This window comes from Stegodyphus dumicola, chromosome 2, assembly GCF_044657685.1.
Source record: "Stegodyphus dumicola isolate Sdum_Otavi_A_Nest chromosome 2, ASM4465768v1".
NCBI classification, from domain to species: Eukaryota; Metazoa; Arthropoda; class Arachnida; order Araneae; family Eresidae; genus Stegodyphus; species Stegodyphus dumicola.
In genome coordinates this window covers 210,400,055-210,418,725 of record NC_140769.1, presented here as the reverse complement: position 1 = coordinate 210,418,725, position 18,671 = coordinate 210,400,055, and the positions used below count along the sequence as shown (strand labels likewise).

At 34.2% G+C, this 18,671-nt stretch overlaps 1 protein-coding gene across 5 annotated transcripts in view; it reads left to right on the top strand.

Moving 5' to 3' along the window:
• LOC146998813 (uncharacterized) overlaps positions 1-18,671 on the top strand; it is a 940,238-nt gene that overhangs the window by 419,726 nt on the left and 501,841 nt on the right. The window contains exon 4 of one of the 5 annotated variants that reach the window (XR_015039726.1): positions 5,921-6,108. The exons of the other annotated variants lie outside the window; for them this stretch is intronic. The gene's annotated coding sequence lies outside the window, so the exon portion shown is untranslated. Of the gene's footprint in view, positions 1-5,920; positions 6,109-18,671 lie in introns of those variants that run through there. 5 annotated transcript variants of the gene reach the window in all.

Here is an 18,671-nt window from a genome sequence, read left to right as displayed (position 1 = left end):
TTAGCATCTGCCTGTGGGCTCGGCCGTTTGATGGCAGCTGGTCTTGGCGGAACCGGGACAACTGTCTCTCGTTGTTGCCTGGATCTCGTTGCTGGCTGTTCAAATTTTTCTTGCGTCTTTGCATCTGCAGCTGGTCTTCCTTCATCAATTCGTCGACATTTGCTGCGTAGACTCCTATCCGATGGGTAGATCTTCTGTTTTGGAGCCGTGTTATAGTTGCTGTCATTTCTCCTGGTGGCTTTCTTTGCATTAGTCGTACTTGTCCCTTCTTCATTCTGGGGGTGGTCGTGCTCTCTCTTCTCTGGTCGGTGGAACGACTTCTTTTTCTTGTTACCTTCAGTTTTCCAACGGGGGAACTTTCTTTTCAATTGCTCCTGTCTACTAATGGCTTGCCCTTGCGATTGTCATTGTTCCACCTCTGGAGCTTGTGCCTGCCGTGCCGGATCCTGCAAAAGATCTTGAAATATTGGCATTTTATTACGATTATAAAATGGTTTTATCTGGTCTACGTTTGCGTGCAGGTTTCACCATTCCTGGCTTTTAACACCACTAAGCCTGAGTTACTTTTTCTATGACATATGATCCTTCAAATCGTGGATAAAATTTAGCAGTTTTATCTTCTGGTGCTGAAGAAAGTGAATGCTTAATTTTTAACACTTCATGTCCTACTTTATAAGTTACTCCCCGTCGTTTCATATCATAATAAAGCTTCTGTTTTCTCTGTGCTACTTCAGTGTCCTTTTTTGCTTTTTTAATTTATTTTTCTATATTGCCCATTTTAAATTCTGGAGCTCTTTGTTGAACATAAAATAATTTATCTAACGGTGTTATAATCTTTCTGCCTAAAAATAACTCAGCAGGAGTTTTGCCCGTCGTATCATGTTTTGCGGTCCTAAGGGAGAAACCTAATTCATTGACATAGTTAACCCAGCTTTTATGAAAATTTTTAACATAACTACGGACAATTTTCATTATATTTCTATTGACCCGTTCCGCTATATTTGATTGCGGCCGATACGGGACCATTTTTAAATGACGTATGCCCAGTTTTTGGCACATGTCTTCAAATATATTACTTACAAATTGAGGACCATTATCCGATATTACTTTTAGGGGCGCCCCGTATTTTAAAATATATTTATTTAAAATAGAATCAGTAACTAATTTCGCGGAGGCTCGTTTTAAGGAAACAATTTCGATCCACTTACTAAAATAATCAACCATAACAAGGTGATAGCCACTTTTATTTAACTGACTTTTTGGGAAAGGGCCCAATAAATCGATGCCAATTATTTCATTTGGAAATTCCGATTTAATACTATTTAGAAACCCGGCCGGGCGGAAATTAATATAATTAACTGCTTGACATGTTGGGCAGGACTGGACATACGCACTTGTTAACTTTTGCAGCTCAGGAAAATAAACTGCTTCGCGTACGCGTTGGATGGTTTTTCGAATACCAGCATGAGAAGCTAAAGCGGAGTCGTGTAACTCCTGCAGTACATTTAATCTAAGACTAGCTGGGATAACAGGTCGAAATTCGTTGTTGGAATTCGTAGTTTTTGTATAAAATAATAGACCATCTATTAGTTCGTAATGGGCCGTCCTATTTCTTATCGCGACAATATATTGGTGGCTAAAATTTTCAGGATCCTTTAAATAATCATAAATATTTTTAAATTCAGGATCCTTACTCAGTTCGGTTATCACAGTTTCTCGGGAATGTAACTTACATGCTGTGAGCATTGCCACCTTTACAGTATTAACTTCTTCATCTATTTTTATTCTGGATAGGGCATCTGCTACGATATTTTACTTTCCGGGGCGTGTGCTTAATTACCAGATTATACTCTTGTAACTTTAGTGCCCATTTTATTAACCTTGTGGATAAGTTTTTCCCTGAGTACAATCTAGTTTCCGCCGCATGATCAGAATACACTGTTATTGGACCTTTCGAAAATAGACTCGGAACTTTTGCACTGCTAACAGAACTGCAAGTGCCTCTCTCTCAGTCGCGGAATAATTTTTTTGTGTTTGATTTAAAGTTCTACTAAAAAATGCCACGGGCTGCTGATTTTGCGAAAGTACCGCTCCTAGCGCATAATCCGAAGCATCCACTGAAATTTCTAAATTCTCATCGTTTTCAGGAAATTTCAAAACAGGGGCTTGCGTTAATGCTTGCTTTAATTTCTCGAAAGCACTATTGGCTTCGGCCGTGGACGAGAAAATTGCCTTTTTCCTTTTTAATTTTAACAATGGTTCAACAATAGCTGCAAAATCTTTTATAAAACTCTAACTTCAATCTTTGGAAGAGTCAAATTTTTCACAATAACTGTATTTAACTTGAAGAAAGAGGGCTTTTCTTGGCCTTCGGATTTCCGCACCCTCCCGTCAGCAGAAATCCGTTTTAGTTTAATTTTCTTTCTTCCTTTCCATGCCTTCCTTGTTTTTCCGCTGGCGTTCAGACTTTTTTTCTGGCTTACTATTGAACTGTCGACGTTCGCCGGTTGTTTTTGGATACTTTTTGGTCCTTGCCCTCTGATTCGATTTGCTTCCGTAGCCGTGTTCTTGCCTTTGCTGTGGTCTTGGCGCACCAAATTGGCTTCGTTGCTCAAACTGGCGTCTTCATTCGATGTCCGCCGTTCTTCTATTTTCAAACTGGATTGTTAGCTCAAATAACTTTTCCAGTGTAGTCGGATTCCTTAATTAAATAAAGTCTTGTACTTGGGGAACTAAACTAGGCAAAATCACTTGAATTATCTCAGGATCCGGACGGTTGAGTTTAAAGACGTGAATTTTTCTTAAAATAAAGGTGGAAAGATTTTCGATTCGTTGCTGGTATATGCTGAAGAGTTCCGTTTCTAAACTTGCACGATCTCTTACGACAGGGAAGGGTTTTACTAAGGCAGTCTTAAAATTTTCGTAAGTATAGGTGGGACTTCCCGCTTGACCCAAGAGGCTTCTGCCTATACATTTGAACCAATTAAGCGCTTGGCCCCTCAAAGCGCTGGTAGCTAAGGTGACTTTATGGAACTCATGGACTGGATACAGCATGAAGTGGTCATCCAATTTTTCCAAAAAACTGGTTACCGGTGAGTTTCCATTAAATGTTGCTTCTGGTTACATCGATGCGCGCATGGTCTGTACGATGTACCCAAATCCTTCCAGGGCGGCAGCTGGCATTTCTGGATTCTGAGTCGCTTCTGCAGGCACCACAGGTTCTTCTTGAAACTCGGCCATGGTTATTCTTCTTCGTCGGGCGCCACTATCAGGACTTGTATTCCTCTTTACTTGCTTTGGAAACATGAACTATCCTGACTCGGAACAGGGAGCTTACTCAAGCTATGTTTACTAAATTACGTGATTCAAATCTTATTTATTGCAACAACTTAAACTGTTATGACACTTTCAATTGCACAAGAGGCCCTTGCTTTTACAACTGCATTTATTTGCGGAACACTTCCTTTTGCAATAACAGTGTGTACATATACTCTTCTCTTTTCAATCTACACCAGAGCATATCTGTGATTGTCGACATACACCGGTGAGGGTCCGAATGTAGAAGAATGTAATGCAATATTCGATCTTTCACCGACGTCTTTGGTGAATGTTAACATTCTCCGGTGAAAGTCGACATTCTTTAATTTCGGTCTTTCAAGGTAACATATTTTTATACGATTATATACATATATATATATATATATAACACTTTAAATTGCGCAATAGGCCCTTGCATTTACAATTGCATTTATTTGTGGAACACTTCCTTTTGCAATAACAGTGTGTACATATACTCTTCTGTTTTCAATCTACCGAAAGTCGACATTCTCCAATTTCGGTCTTTCACAGTAACATATGTTTATACGATTATATATATATATATATATATATATATATAATATATAACACTTTCAATTGCACAAGAGGCCCTTGCTTTTACAACTGCATTTATTTGTGGAACACTTCCTTTTGCAATAACAATGTGTACATATACTCCGCTCTTTTCAATCTACACCAGAGCATATCTGTGATTATCGACGTACACCGGTGAGGGTCCGAATGTAGAAGAATGTAATGCAATATTTGATCTTTCACCGACGTATTTGGTGAATGTTGACATTCTCCGGTGAATGTCGATATTCTCCAATTTCGGTCTTTCACGGTAACATATGTTTATAAGATTATATATATATATATATATTGTTTATATATATATATATATATATATATATATATATATATATATATATAATCGTTTATTGCAATGCATTGTCGGAAACGCTTTCCTGGCCCATAGTGACGAGAGACAACACAAGAAAAATATGGTACGAACATTGTAAAGATATTTTTTTATTTTCCTTAGCGCAGCGGAAACCAAGAAATAAGAACAAAAGCAGGGGATCGCCATCAAAGAAAGTATTCGAAAGTTCCTTCGGAACGTATCCTAAACATGGGTTTGGTAGAGATAGTCCAGTGCATTGGATAGTCATAGTGCATTGGATAGATATTTGGTAGAGATAGTCAGTTGGATGTGCGAGAGATGGGATACCCGTAACAGGGTGCAGGTCGTAATTTCGAACACCTTTTTTGAGGTCCATAAGTGTCTAATTTTGTTCCTACTTTTTAATTTCTCTTGTGCTAAGCGTAACTGGTGTCCGATCTTTCTTGTGTTTTGTGTTGTTTGCACCGACCAGGAAAGTGTTTTCGGCCATGTTTTGCCATTTAATTTTTCGTCATCGTCGTCTCTCTCATATATGTGTATAATTACATATGACTCAAGTGTTGCTACTATATGATGACATTTACAAACACGGTGTTTAAAATGCTACATATTCCCATCCGAAAATATCTTTTTCTTTTCCTCTTGCCCTTCAAATAAGATATATGTGTCCTTCATTGCAAAATTACCTGGAACTTTAATTTTTCTTTTTTCGAGAGCAATGGAGAGCATATTTCAGTATAGGCAGCTGTCAATATTCAAACATCAAATTGTAAAAGCCATTAAAGTGTGGCCGAAATGATCAGAAGGGCTAAATTCGCATAAGGATTTAGGAAATACATTTTGAATGATTTTGTAAATTTTCCTTCAATAAATTTAATGCAACAGGCAAAAGAAATTACAGGGAACAATAAATATAGGAGAAAACAGGTATATCTTTTCCTAATTTACTTTGATTTGATTGATTTCTTTCTTTCTTCCTGTATAAATAAATAAACTTTAAGAATGCAACTGAAGAATGAGAATAAAAGTTTCAATTGAAACAAATGGTGGCAAAAATCCTAGTGCGGCTCTGATGGACTACGAAAAAGACCAGCAATATGATCCGAATTTTGAATAACGAGAGAAAATTTGAAATCTGTGCAGCCAGCGATGCAAAGAGACTCGTTAAAATACAGGTTTGGCTGATTCAGAAAGAACGTTACGTGTATATCTTCTAAAATGCTTTTTCCATCCTTTGTTTGTAGTTGTTTCCCTTTTCATTTCAGTTTCCTTTTTTCCTCCTATTTTGCAATTTTCGTCATTGTTTCCCTCTGTTTTTAAGCCACCTGTTTATTATTTCTGTTATTATTATTGCAACTTATGTAAAAATTAAGTAAGGAAAAGTAAGGCACTGAAACTTTTCAAATTATTACGCTCTACGTGAGATTCATGGAGGCCGCTTATTGCATACAAATAACGCAAAATACTTTAACTTATCTGCTTGGCTTTAGGTCAGAACAACGAAAACAACAAATTCACCCTTTGTAGAAAACAATTCTGCCAGGCAATAATCTACGGGGAGTTTTTTCCCTATGAAACTGAGCCAAAAGTGTTATATAGTATCTAAATATGGAAGTGTTGTACATGTTAAACGTGATCGTCATTGCATTACTTTCACTATTTTACTAATGAAATAAAGATATACCGATTTTTTTGTAGATTGGAAAATCCTCCTTGTGATCATGAAAAGGAGCAAAAACTGGAAAACGAGAAAGAACTGGAAAACGAGAAGGAACTGGAAAAGAAGCGAGAACCGGAAAAGATGCAAAAACTGGAAAAGAATCAAAAACTGAATAAAAAGGAAGAACAGGAAAAGAAGGAGAAACTGGAAAAGAAGCAAGAACTCAAAAACAAGAGAAAACTGGAATTGACACAAAAACTAGAAAAGAAGCAAGAACTCAAAAAGAAACAAAAGCTGGAAGAGATACAAAAACTAGAAAAGAATCAAGAACAGGAAAAGATACAAGAATTAGAACAGAAGCAAGAACTGAAAAAGAAGCAAAAATTGGAAAAGAAGCAAGAAATGAAAATGAAACAAGAGCAGAAAAAGAAGGAAAAACTGGAAAAGAAGGAAGAACTGAAAAACAAACAAAAACTGGAAAAGCAACAGAAACTAGAAAAGAAGAAAGAACTGGAAAAGAAGCAATTACTGGAATGGATTCAAAAACTAGAAAAGAAAGAAGAACTGAAAAAGAAGAAAATACGGGAAGGAATACAAAATCTAGAAAAGAAAGAAGAACTGAAAATGGAGAAACATATTGAAGAGATGCTAAAACAAGCACACAAAAATGAACTGGAAAGGCAAAAGTTGAGGGAAAAATTGCAAAAACCAAAAAAGAGAGACCTGAAAATGAAGAAGGAACTGGAAAAATTGCAAAAACTGGAAAAGAAGCAAGAGCCGGAAAAGATGCCAGAAATGGAAAATATAGAGGAGTCTGAAAAGACGCAATACCTGGAAAAGAAGCAAAAAACGGAAAAGATTCCAAATCTGAAAGACAAGCTGGAACCGGAAAAGAACTGTCAAACCCGAAAAGGAAACCGGTTGAACTGCGAAAAGAGCCAGAACTGGATACCGACTGTAGAACGATTGATTTAATGACCAAACGAAGCAAGACCCGGAAAAGAAAAATAGAACAAATAAATCATATACCTGCTTCATTTTACCAAAATTTATTATCAACAACATTTTTATTATCAAGAACTTTATGGTGTTCTTAGTATATGGACGGCATTTGATAATATTTTGCTCGGTAACTGTAACTACTGATATATTATAAGCTAGTAATTAGTGATGCTAACTTTAAGATACCAGTATTATTTTAGCAGCAACTAAGTACACTCTTTCGTAGTTCAGATCTATGTTTTCAGTGCCTTTCATGGCTGCGAGGTCTTCCGGTTTTACCTGGAAAGTCACAGTTTATTGACTTTTTTAACACATAGTCACATGACAGTATTTTTCAACTATAAATTTATGTTGTGCTACTGGCTTTAAATTGTGCAAATAAATATTGCACGGCATATCTTTCATAATTGAACTCATGAAATTAATTTATACAAATTTCATTTTAAAATTTGTTTGACCCTGAGCTGTCTTATCCAACTGCAGATATTCATAGAACTTTATATCAAGGTTCAAAGAAACGTTCAAAAAGGAATGTTTATCCACTTTTAATTATGTGTTAATCAGCATGATTTGCATTACTAAGATTGTAATTCTAAACAAACTAAAAGCTATTGTAGTATGTACATTAGCTTTTCATTTGCTTTCACCTTGTTTAAATTCAGTCTGACATACCACAGTTTCCGTCTCTACTCAGGAATTTTTCAGTGTAAAAATTCAAGATTACAAATTGAAATGAGCGAAAGAAATAACTTTTAAAATGTGTGTATACATTACATCAGAATCATAATATAATTAGATAAATAAACTGAATAATATGTTATAAAGCGAATTTATATCAATTTCGATTTCTTTCAAAATAGAAATTCCTTCGCACCTCATAAATTCACAGAAACTCTCGGTTTGTGATTCGTGAGCTTTAGTTTTTTATATTTGGAATTTGGCAGCAATATGATTCACTGTTACGATGCAAATTCTTGCTCACAAATTGGTTATCTAACTAGAAAATGGTATAATTAAAATAAAATGAATATTATTAGATGAAAATGTTGGTTTCCTTTGCGTTTATCTGAATGGTATCGTATATATAAACCTGTTGGAGACGTTTTTTTCCCACACATCGAATAGAGACACATAGTCACATATTACAAATAATATGAATACAAGAATATAGTGTAAGATGAAGCTCTACCACATTTCTCTATTACTTAAGAAAGAAGATTTGTTAAAGCATTACAGGATCATACTCTGATGGATCTCGCCGTTCTGTTTCATTTTCTGCCCTCGAAAACACATTATCTTAGTACAATAGATTACTTTTGAAGGAATGGATTATTTGAAAACATTGTAACTGTAAGAATTATTCTCTGACGTTATTACTGAAAAAGCGGCTGAGAGCATAATCTTTGGCTATGCGCTTTAAGCTGTATTAAAACCATTTTGAAATGTAAGGCCTACAAACTGAAACGTAACTTTATCTTATTTCTGTACTATTCATTAGAGTTATATACATTCCCATCAATAGATACTGAATGGCTAAATATTCTGCTTACCCAAATCAGTTATTTTTTTTCTCTCTTCTTTTTCTTAATTTTAATTAGTCCGGAAAGTAAAGCTTCCTTTCACTTCTTCATTAGAAATCTGATTTAGAATTTTGTTTTCGGAGATAAAAGTTTGAATTCTTTATCCCTTTTCTAAACACAAAGATTGAAAAACGTAACATCGAAATTTTGAAAACATTTATACACTAATAGATTTAATTTTATTACGTGATTTTATTATCTACTGACACACTATTTATGCACTGGCATGACGTATTTGGTCTCCATTTGTAATTGTTTTTTTCACCTTCACTTTTGTTCGAGTATTCCACTAACGTTTAAAATATTCTATCGATGATTTATTGACATATATGTCTAATATCTGAAATAATGGCAATAATCCGCCTGGATAAACTGTCATATCTGTATAACACTCTTTCAACAACATATTTGTGTTATCCGTTAGATGGAGGCTGAGCATGTCCCAAAGTATTATACTTTCTTGATTATCTGAGGCAAAAGGAAGCTTTTGCCAAATATTTCTTATCCACAGTTTCACAACATTTTTCTCCGCCGATCATTTCTCGTGAATACGGATGAAAACACTTTCGGGAACCTGCACTTCAGCAAAGTCTTTCTTTTCAAGATATCGATGAGCTTTTAATTTCGTACGGTCGGCTAAGCAGGAGATCAGTACGGTGAGGTGAGATTTCTCGTTGGCCTATTGATTTTATGTTAACCGTTATTTTTCTTTCATATCATTGTTTCTTTATCTCCTACTATATCAAAACTTCAGGAATGACATCGATATTTGCAACACGTGATAGTAAATAAAGTTTAACATATTTTTAAAAACTCATCAAAGTTTTATCTCTATATTTTCGAAGCCTTTGAAAAAATTTTATCTCTTTTTCTCGGAGAACTGAATTATTCCGTGAAGTAAATCGAATACACAACCTCAGTTTGCTTTAGAGTTTTCACTTCCATTTGCACTCGTTTTTTCTATTTTTAAGGCAAAGAAACGTACGCTGTTTCTTGTTACAATTAATCCATTCTAGTGATGATGGGGATTTTCTACAATGCAGTTTCCAACACTTTCGCCGACGGTAAGCTATTTCATTACTTCTTTATGCAATACACATTTATTCTTTGGCGCAATAATCATTGTAAAATTTCATGCCTCTTCCACTCGTGTACGAAGCATTCACGAAAACCATCCTGCATGATTTCCATTTTCTTTCGCAAACTGAATGACTTAACATTTGAAACTTGCATAGTGTTTGTTTTGTTCGGCGAAAGCCATAACTACTGCTGAAGAAAGCACTGGATGAACTACACTTCACTAAAAGCAAATGTGATATCGTTAAGTCTTTGATGTTGACATCAGAACCACGGCTTCAAATGACTTCAGAAAGAAGAAACATGACTCCTAATTCCGCAAACTCACTTTGGTCGAAAGTGCACTCTTATCCAAATTATGTTCCTTATTTCTCGAAGTCCTAGAATAACATTCTCTTCCACATCCAGAATGAATACAAATCACCTCCTACCTTGCAGAAATATTTTCCCCGATAATCATTTCTCCTGCGCACCACCTTATCGCTTGCCAAACTGCAATGTTTCCGCAATTGACATATTTGCTCGTGTTTCCTAAGGTATGAAATAATCAAGAAGAGCTGTTGCGAGATATGATGTTTTTGGTATTGCCAAACCACCATGTGTATTTTATTGCTTTCTTTATTTACTAAAGACCTGATGCATTGTAATTAAGCGATATAAGAACTTGATTTATATGCGATTACGTTTTCTTAAACAAAATGTTCCAACAAGGTGCTTATGGGTTGTAATTTCATTTATTCAAAACTCAGTCTAGTTATATTTATAAAATTTTCAATAGCAAACGAAAGTTTTAAGAAAACAGTTTAAACGTTTTGGGTCAAGATACTTTTCAAAAAAAGTCTAATCCAAGAATTATTTATATGAGAAATTTTATGTAAAAACAAATGGCGCACATTTTTAGGTTTGAAATTTACTGGCATATTCCATGCCAAATTTAGTAAGAGATTTCAGGTTTTTACCAGCTATAGGAAGTCAAGGATTTCTAGAATAATTTACAAAGTCAAGGACGAGTTCTGTCTATTGTTAATTGGTATTTTCATTTCCAAAATAGAACATTGAAAATTAAATTTTGAGAGAAGTCTTTTTAATTTTTTTGGCACGCTGCATAATGAGTTCATTTCAAAAAAGCTCAAAATAAAAGTATCAGTTTTCTACATTTTACTAATTATTCTTTCCTCCAATACCTAGACTTCATTTCGGAAACTTTCCTTTTGGTTATAAGAAATAAATCACAAAACAATTGACTGGTGTCAATCGAAATCAGACGGAGATACTTATGTTCAAAATTATTTCATAACGAGTGCAAACTTTTTCCTCATAAAATTATGAGTGTCGGAGAAACATATGAAGAGCTAGGCTTCGTAATTTTTACAAAACAAATGACTTTAAATTTAAAAGTACCAAAGCGCAAACATTTACGTTTTTCAAAACACATTTGTACTTGCAAGTCAATGCCTACCACAAACGACCAAGATCCGGTCTGAACTTTTGCAGACAGTGCACAGACATGCGTTTCGAGTACCTTTCATTTTGGTTATTTGCGTATGCCAAGTAACCTTCTCAAATATTCTCATGCTTGTGACTCAGAATTGAAATATCATTTTAACTGATATTTTTATGTGATGTGTAACAATAATTTTGTTTATTTTTCAGGATGAAGATTCAGGCCCCCTTTGCGCATACCGACTGTAATTTGAATAGCCAGTTTACAATAACAAGCTTAATAGTAACCGACCGTCATAGGAAGACGCCCGAGGCTTAAAGGAACGCGAATCTCTATCAAAGTTGCAACTTGTGTAAATGCAATTTTGACTTTTAAATTCTTTTATTTTCCCTTTCTCGTGTCAAAAATGTTTCTTTCTTCAATATTTAGTTTAATAACGTGAAACTTTAATTTAAATTTTTCTTTTCGCTATTTTTACTTTAAAAAGATTTTAAGTTCTTTCATTTTACAAAAGTAATACTGATTTTAAAAACTATAAATATTTCCTTTTGGTTTTTTATTTTAAAAAATTGCTTTTAAATTCTCACTTTATTTATTTTACAGAAATATTATATACTCTTATAAGCTAAACATATTTCTTTTTTGTATTTCCATAAATGCCATTTTTTCAAAAAATATTTTACTCCTTTTCATTAAGGGGTGTTGGAAACCCTATAGCAACAATGTTGAATTGGCAATTTTTGGATTACCTTTTCTGAAAATCTGCTGTTCTTACAGGCTTGAAGGTTTTTACGTAATTAAAGTACATCTATCACCTCGCGCTCTTACAAGCACGAGGCAGGTTCGTCTATGCGCTCGCCATAGTAGGAAAATAATCTCTATCTTTGAAATTTTATCCTCTAATTTATTACACATAACGGTACACAATATACAATAAAACAAATATCACTAGTATAGTATACATTTAATTATATACATAATATAAGGCGTGCAAAACATGTTTTAAGTAATCTCAACTATATACATAATATAAGGCGCGCAAAACATGTTTTAAGTAATCTCTTTCCACACGGCATGGCTGCCGGTCCAATCGCTAAAGTACCAAGTCTCGTATTCACGCCACCAGCCTGCCTCGATCGGTTTTTCCGAGGAATCTCGAATTCTTTTAATACGGTGTCTTTAATCATAATATTGTTATATCAATCCATTTCATCGAGAGTCGCGATCAAACTTTTAACTTTTGTTTTTAAACTCTGCAAAATAATTTTCCCTTCTTCAGATATTTTATAGAGATTAAGAATCACTTCATCATGATGTAAAAAGAACAGCCATTTCTCAGCTTTCGATGGTGGGTCAAACATAACTCCTTTCATTATTTTCAAATGTTTCAATAATCGTTTCCCTTGCTCTAAGAATCTCCTATATCTTGATAAAAATAAGAACCTTAATTTCTCATTTCCATATAAAATATACTTTCTCGGTGTCTACTGGTTTTAACGCCTGACATTCGAATCATGTTATTAACAGACATAAAAACAATTATAATTTTCTAAGTTAATATGGTTAATATATAAATTAAGAAGGACTTACCTTTGATCCCGATAGTGAAAATATCGAACGAAGAGCACAACTTGACGCTGATAACTTTAATCATGAGCACACTGCAGTGGCACGTAACTTGACATGATTACAACACGGTAATTCACATTATCCCTGATTTAACTTTTCATGATTTCACTAGGATGATGAACACTGATGATCCCATTTTACCACTCACTGGCTGTTAACTTTTTAGCACATCACGCTTTCACAAATCGGATGAATTTATTCGCACACATGGCCCTAAACGCGCCATTTTCTTTCGTCATAAAAATCTTCTCTCATCGTAGATCCATTCGTGAACTATCACCGAATTTCATTTTATAACTTTCAGTAACTTTTTACAACCATATTTATTTATTATTTTCACTATTTAGTGATTTCCTTTTTCACAATCTTATCCTATCGACTGCGCCGATTTGCACCTCGCGCCGTTTCAAGTCCGAGGCGGGTTCGGTCATTTCTCATGCACTCGCCATAATAGGAAAATAATCTCCATCAGCTTTGAAATTTTATCCACTAATTTATTAAACAATACACAATAAAACAAATACCACTACTATACATTTAGCTTAAGTTATCTCTTTGCACACGGCATGACTGCGTGTCCAACCGCAAAAGTCACAAGTCTGGTATTCTTCCCACCAGCTTGCCTCCACTCTGTTTTCCGGCGTAACTACGTCCCTTCCTTTAACCGTCTTTCGCCCCTCGCGGATAAAATGTTCTGGAAACGTCTTTCGCTAAGGGAAGTAACATCACAATACCTAGCTGAATATACTGAAAAGAGCTTTTTTATCATTTTAAATTTTAGAGTATTTTACAGTATATTTTGTTACGCATAGTAAAATTTAGCACTGATTATAATCAAAAGCTCTTTTCGGCAAATATTTGGAAGCGTAGTAAATAAGGTATAAAAATTTCAGATACCTGTGAGCAGTAGTTCTTGAGAACAGGTACTACATCGAGTATAAAAAATCACGTTCGGGGGAAAACGCGATTTTATGTAAAAATTCTCAATTATCAAAGTATTCAATGACAAATTAAAGCTAGATTTTGTACAGTCCTAATTTTCATAGAGATTAAAGAACGGTGTTTTAAGAAAGCTAAAATTGTAGAGAATTTGAAAATGCAAATATCAGAAATCCTCATTTTATGAAATGTTTTGGCTTTCATCACCCCTTCAACTATTCTATTCTTTAAAGTCCTTTCTCTTTTTTTTCTATTCTGGTAAAACTTGATATATAAATTTAATTCTTTGTCTTTTAATTTTTAATTTTATATCTCTGGTCGCATTTCTCTTTAACGATTAACATTTTGCATTTGGCTTATTATTATTATATTAAAATTATGCAAAATGAACAAACAGTAAATAATGAGATGCTCAATTAAAAACAAATACAGATTTAATGATAAAAGGGAAATTTTTAATGTCATTACAAACAAGATTTCAAGGGGTTCAAGAGGCCGTTGCCTAAAAAAAAAAGAAAACAATTCGTCGTTTCCGGAAGAAATGAAACTTTAAAAAATATTTTCGTTGTCACAAAAACCAAACTTTTTGAAACATTACGTTATTCAAACTCTTACGTCACTTCCGAGTGTCACGTTATCTAAGATGGCATAGGTTTCGGCTACGTACCCAAGCCTCTGGCATCTCCTGAGGGCGGTTGGTTACTACACCTGAACCAACGATAGTGAACTTCCGGTGATATCCTTCTGTCTGTACCTGAATGAAACTGGCTCTATTTGACGGCACACTAGCGAACACTAAAAAGTCATGATTTAAACGACGATGATTTGAATAATTTAACTGGAATTTTGAGGACGACAATTTAGATTAACTGCTGCTGATTTTTTATTTAGGTGGTCGTGAGTATATGGTTTAGTGATGAAGAGTATGAATAATTGAGTAGGATGATAATAAAACTTTAGGTAATCGGGCTTTGTATCTAGGTGAAGTTTTTTTATTCTGACGACGACTTCAATGATGATGATGAAGATGATACATAGGATGGTTTAGAATGACTGATGTGATTTGGGTGATGATGGTTTATCTTATTCTGACGATGATCATGGTGACGCGATATACATGATGGTTAAAATGACGATGTGTATTAAGTGATAATAAATATTTAGATGAATTTGATGGTGACATAGTTTTGACTGATGACGATTTTATACATGATGTGAGAGTGATTTATATAATACTTTAGAGGAGTTAGACAATAAAGACGATGATTAAATGAGGATGAAGAAGATGATGATTTGGTTGATATTGCTTTCTATTTAGATGATCTGGAAGATTATGATTTATCTATCTCGACGATGATAATGGTGATGATGACATATACGACGGTTTAAACTGAAGGTATGATTTCGATGATGATGATTATTTAAATGATGGTTTTCAATTATCTGGTGATAATTTTATAATTTCTTTCTTGGTTATTCAGATAACAATTTTGATGGTGATTTAGAAGTTTGAGGTGATGAAGACGATGATCAAATGAGAATCATATTGTTGATGGTGGTGATTTAGATGATACTGCTTTTTATTTAGTTGATTTGAGCTATAATGATTTATCTTAATTTGGCGATATTTTCAATGACGATGATGATGATAATATATATATATATGATGGTTTAACATAAAGATGTGTTTTGGGTAGTTATGCTTAGTTAGATGTCTTAGATTAGCAGATGAAGTTGATTGGATTTAGAAGGAAATTTATATATATGATGATTTCAATGAGTTAGATATTGATTTAGATGAAGGTATATTCATTTGATAATGATTATTTAAACAATAAGAGGGTCGTCCGAAAAATTACTTTGCCGTAAACCATAAAAAACAAAGTCTTATTACCTGGAAAAACCTATTGCAAAAGATACAGCTATATTTCTGCTACTTCTCAGCATAAGAAACATCGGAACTATACCAATTGTCATGGCGTCGATTACCTATTTCCATTAAAGTGTCATAGAAGTCTGTCGCCTTGGAAGAAAGGCAGCCTGTCACATTTGTCTGCAACATTTCACCTGTAGGAAAGTGTGCCCAGACAAGAACGTCTTCAGGTGCAATAACACGTGGAAGTACTTAACAGCAAGATCGCAGCCATAGAATGGATGGTCAGACATCTCCCAGCGAAACGTCTGCAACATATATTTTGTGGAATTCCCCGTATGCGTCCGATGTTGTCGTAGGACACCACAACACCAGCACTGAGCATCCCAAACCATTTGTTCTGAATGGCTCTTCAGATGTTCTCTAGTAAAGCGCAATAAAGATCAGCTTTCACCGGAGCACCACTCGCCAATACGTCAATGAGCAGAATGCCTTTACTATCCCAGAATACCGTGGACTTCAATTTCCGTGCATAGACTGAGGATCGTCCGGCGCGTGGATCCCTGTGACGCCAATCAATTGTGAGTTGCTGTTTTCTGTGGTGAAGTGAGCTACCCACATCTCATCACCTGTAACGATTCTGTTAAATTGCGTTCAATAAACTGATTTATGTATCTGCTGCCTCTAGTTCTTTGTGTTTAAGTTTTGAGTATTCGAAATAGAACTCAAATACAATCAATCATATATATAGATTACATATCAATTCATATATTTGAATTAAATACATATTTACTTACCGGCCCGAAACTTTCTTAACACGTTGAGCGAGGCGCCGGTCTCTGGGGACCGACAGTGAACTTTCCGTGTGGCCGGCGTCGGTCCCTGAGAACCGACACTGGAATTTTCGTTTGCCTGGCGTCGTTCCACGGAACCGACACTATAAGTTAAAAAATAAATATAGTCTCAATGAAATGTGATCAAATTTAGCATTAATGAAATGTATTGAAACATTCTAAACAAAAATACGGCTTAGCTTTAAGGCTTAGCTCGCTGCCGGCTGAACGGAAAGGACAGCAAATTCGGCGCCGAACTCAGCGTGTTAATTAGAAAGCTACCGCTCGGCCTTAAAAATGCACAGCAGTTTGGTTTAAATAACCATTGATAACACTATTCTATAACGTTCTTTCTATAACGTTCTATAACGTATTATTCTATAACGTTCTTTCTATAACGTTCTATAACGTATTATTCTATAACTTCTTTCTATAACGTTCTATAACGTATTATTCTATAACGTTCTTTCTATAACGTTCTATAACGTATTATTCTATAACGTTCTTTCTATAACGTATTATTCTATAACGTTCTTTGTACGTTAAAGTACATATAGCACAAGAGTGTGCAAGGAAACTGATATATAACAAATTTATTTAATATTTTTCATATAATAAGGATAATTTCAAACTGTAATCATAATTCTAAAAATCCATGACATTATCGAATTGAGACTCGTTTCGATGTCAGATATATCTCGTAATGAAATCTGATATTTTTTGAAATTTAACAACTAATTTTTCGAGGTATTTGACAGTCCAATCTGTATAAGTTTCATTTATTTGTTTAAATGTTTGTAAAGTGTTATCACAGATTTTCATAAAAAAGGGTGTGAGAGATAATTGATAAAATTGATAGATAGAAATGGAGGGAATATTATGCATTTGTTCAGAAACATAAACGTAGTATTTGTGAGATTTCTCGCACAGCCAAATTATAATTGTTTTGTTATTTCTTTTTTTTCATATTTAATTCTTTTAAATTAATTTCTCAAAGTTTGTCATAATTTATGTGACTCAACTAGGTACGAAAAATTGATTCGGAATGTAAAAGAAATATATGTATTCTGTAACATTATTTTTTGTAAAGTTTAATTTTTTTTAATTAACAAGGTCTGTAACCAATGTTTGCACTTATTTAATGCACGGAGTTCCAAGCAATTTCACTCATCATCCTACAAGCTGCAATAAACACAAAAACACAACTCTGAAAATGAAATATTCTAACAAGGATTGTAAAGCCAAAGGCATATAACTAGTCTCCTCTGTATGCTCAGATCATTCAATATGATTTCTCTCACAGCTTATACATTTTCAGATGAGTTACTCACGTTCGTTTTTAAAGGTAATCAAAATAATGTAAAACTGCAATTAAAAAGATTAAAATTTCGACAAATTGACTAAATGAAAAATATATTCGCTGGTCGCTTAAAATTGCTTCAACGGTACCTAGTTCCAAATTGCAAGACGGGTATTCCACACACGGATAATCGAGAATTAGTATAACATTCTACAGCAAAACATTGCAAATTCCGTGCTTTTTTCATATAATGCATTCATGCTGTCAGATTTATTATGTCTAATCTTATAATATTATTGTAAAATTACTGCCGGTAGAAATCATTCCTTGAAAATGAAGGCCCCTTGCCACCTTCTTGATGCCTAATTTCAAATGGATAATTCAAACGTGGCGAAAAGAGAAATATTAAAATTTTCAAAAATTCGTGTTTACGGTTTTTTAATACCTAGATTTACCACTGCTAACTAATATTATGATATAATAATATATTAATAATTAGTCAAATGAAATTTATGTGGCTTCGTGTCAACCACTTGGTATTTTTAACGCTGTGTTTGAGCAAAAACAGAATATTGTTTATTTAAGCTATAATAAACATCCTACAGTAACATTTAGTTATTGTACATTGTTTTTTATCAGCACTTACGAGCTGAAGTTTCGTCTTATTAAACTATCCATATTGGTGTTTTTCATGCTCCTATATTGTTTTTGTATATAAATAATGGAAATTACAATTGGGATGATCAGTTCCATAAAACTCTCAGTATTCTGCAATCCTAACCACATGACCAATGGTGCCCCAAACATACAAGAAACAAACAGGTATTTACAAGTAGGAATGATTTTCGAAACGTTTGCTTAAACACAAAACAAAATAAAACAAAAGGGTCGAATCAAAATGTTAATGTTTCATAAAAATGTGCAGGATAATGTTAGATGTAAAGCCTGTTTTCGTTTCCCTGGCAGACGTACTAGGAAGTTTCATAAATGAAAGTTTTCTCTTTTGGTGGGATAGTGGCTGTGACCTATACATCGAGCATTCATTGGTGGACAGTACGTGTAAAATTAGAGATAGATAGAGATAAGTAATTAATAGAGTATTTGACATATAT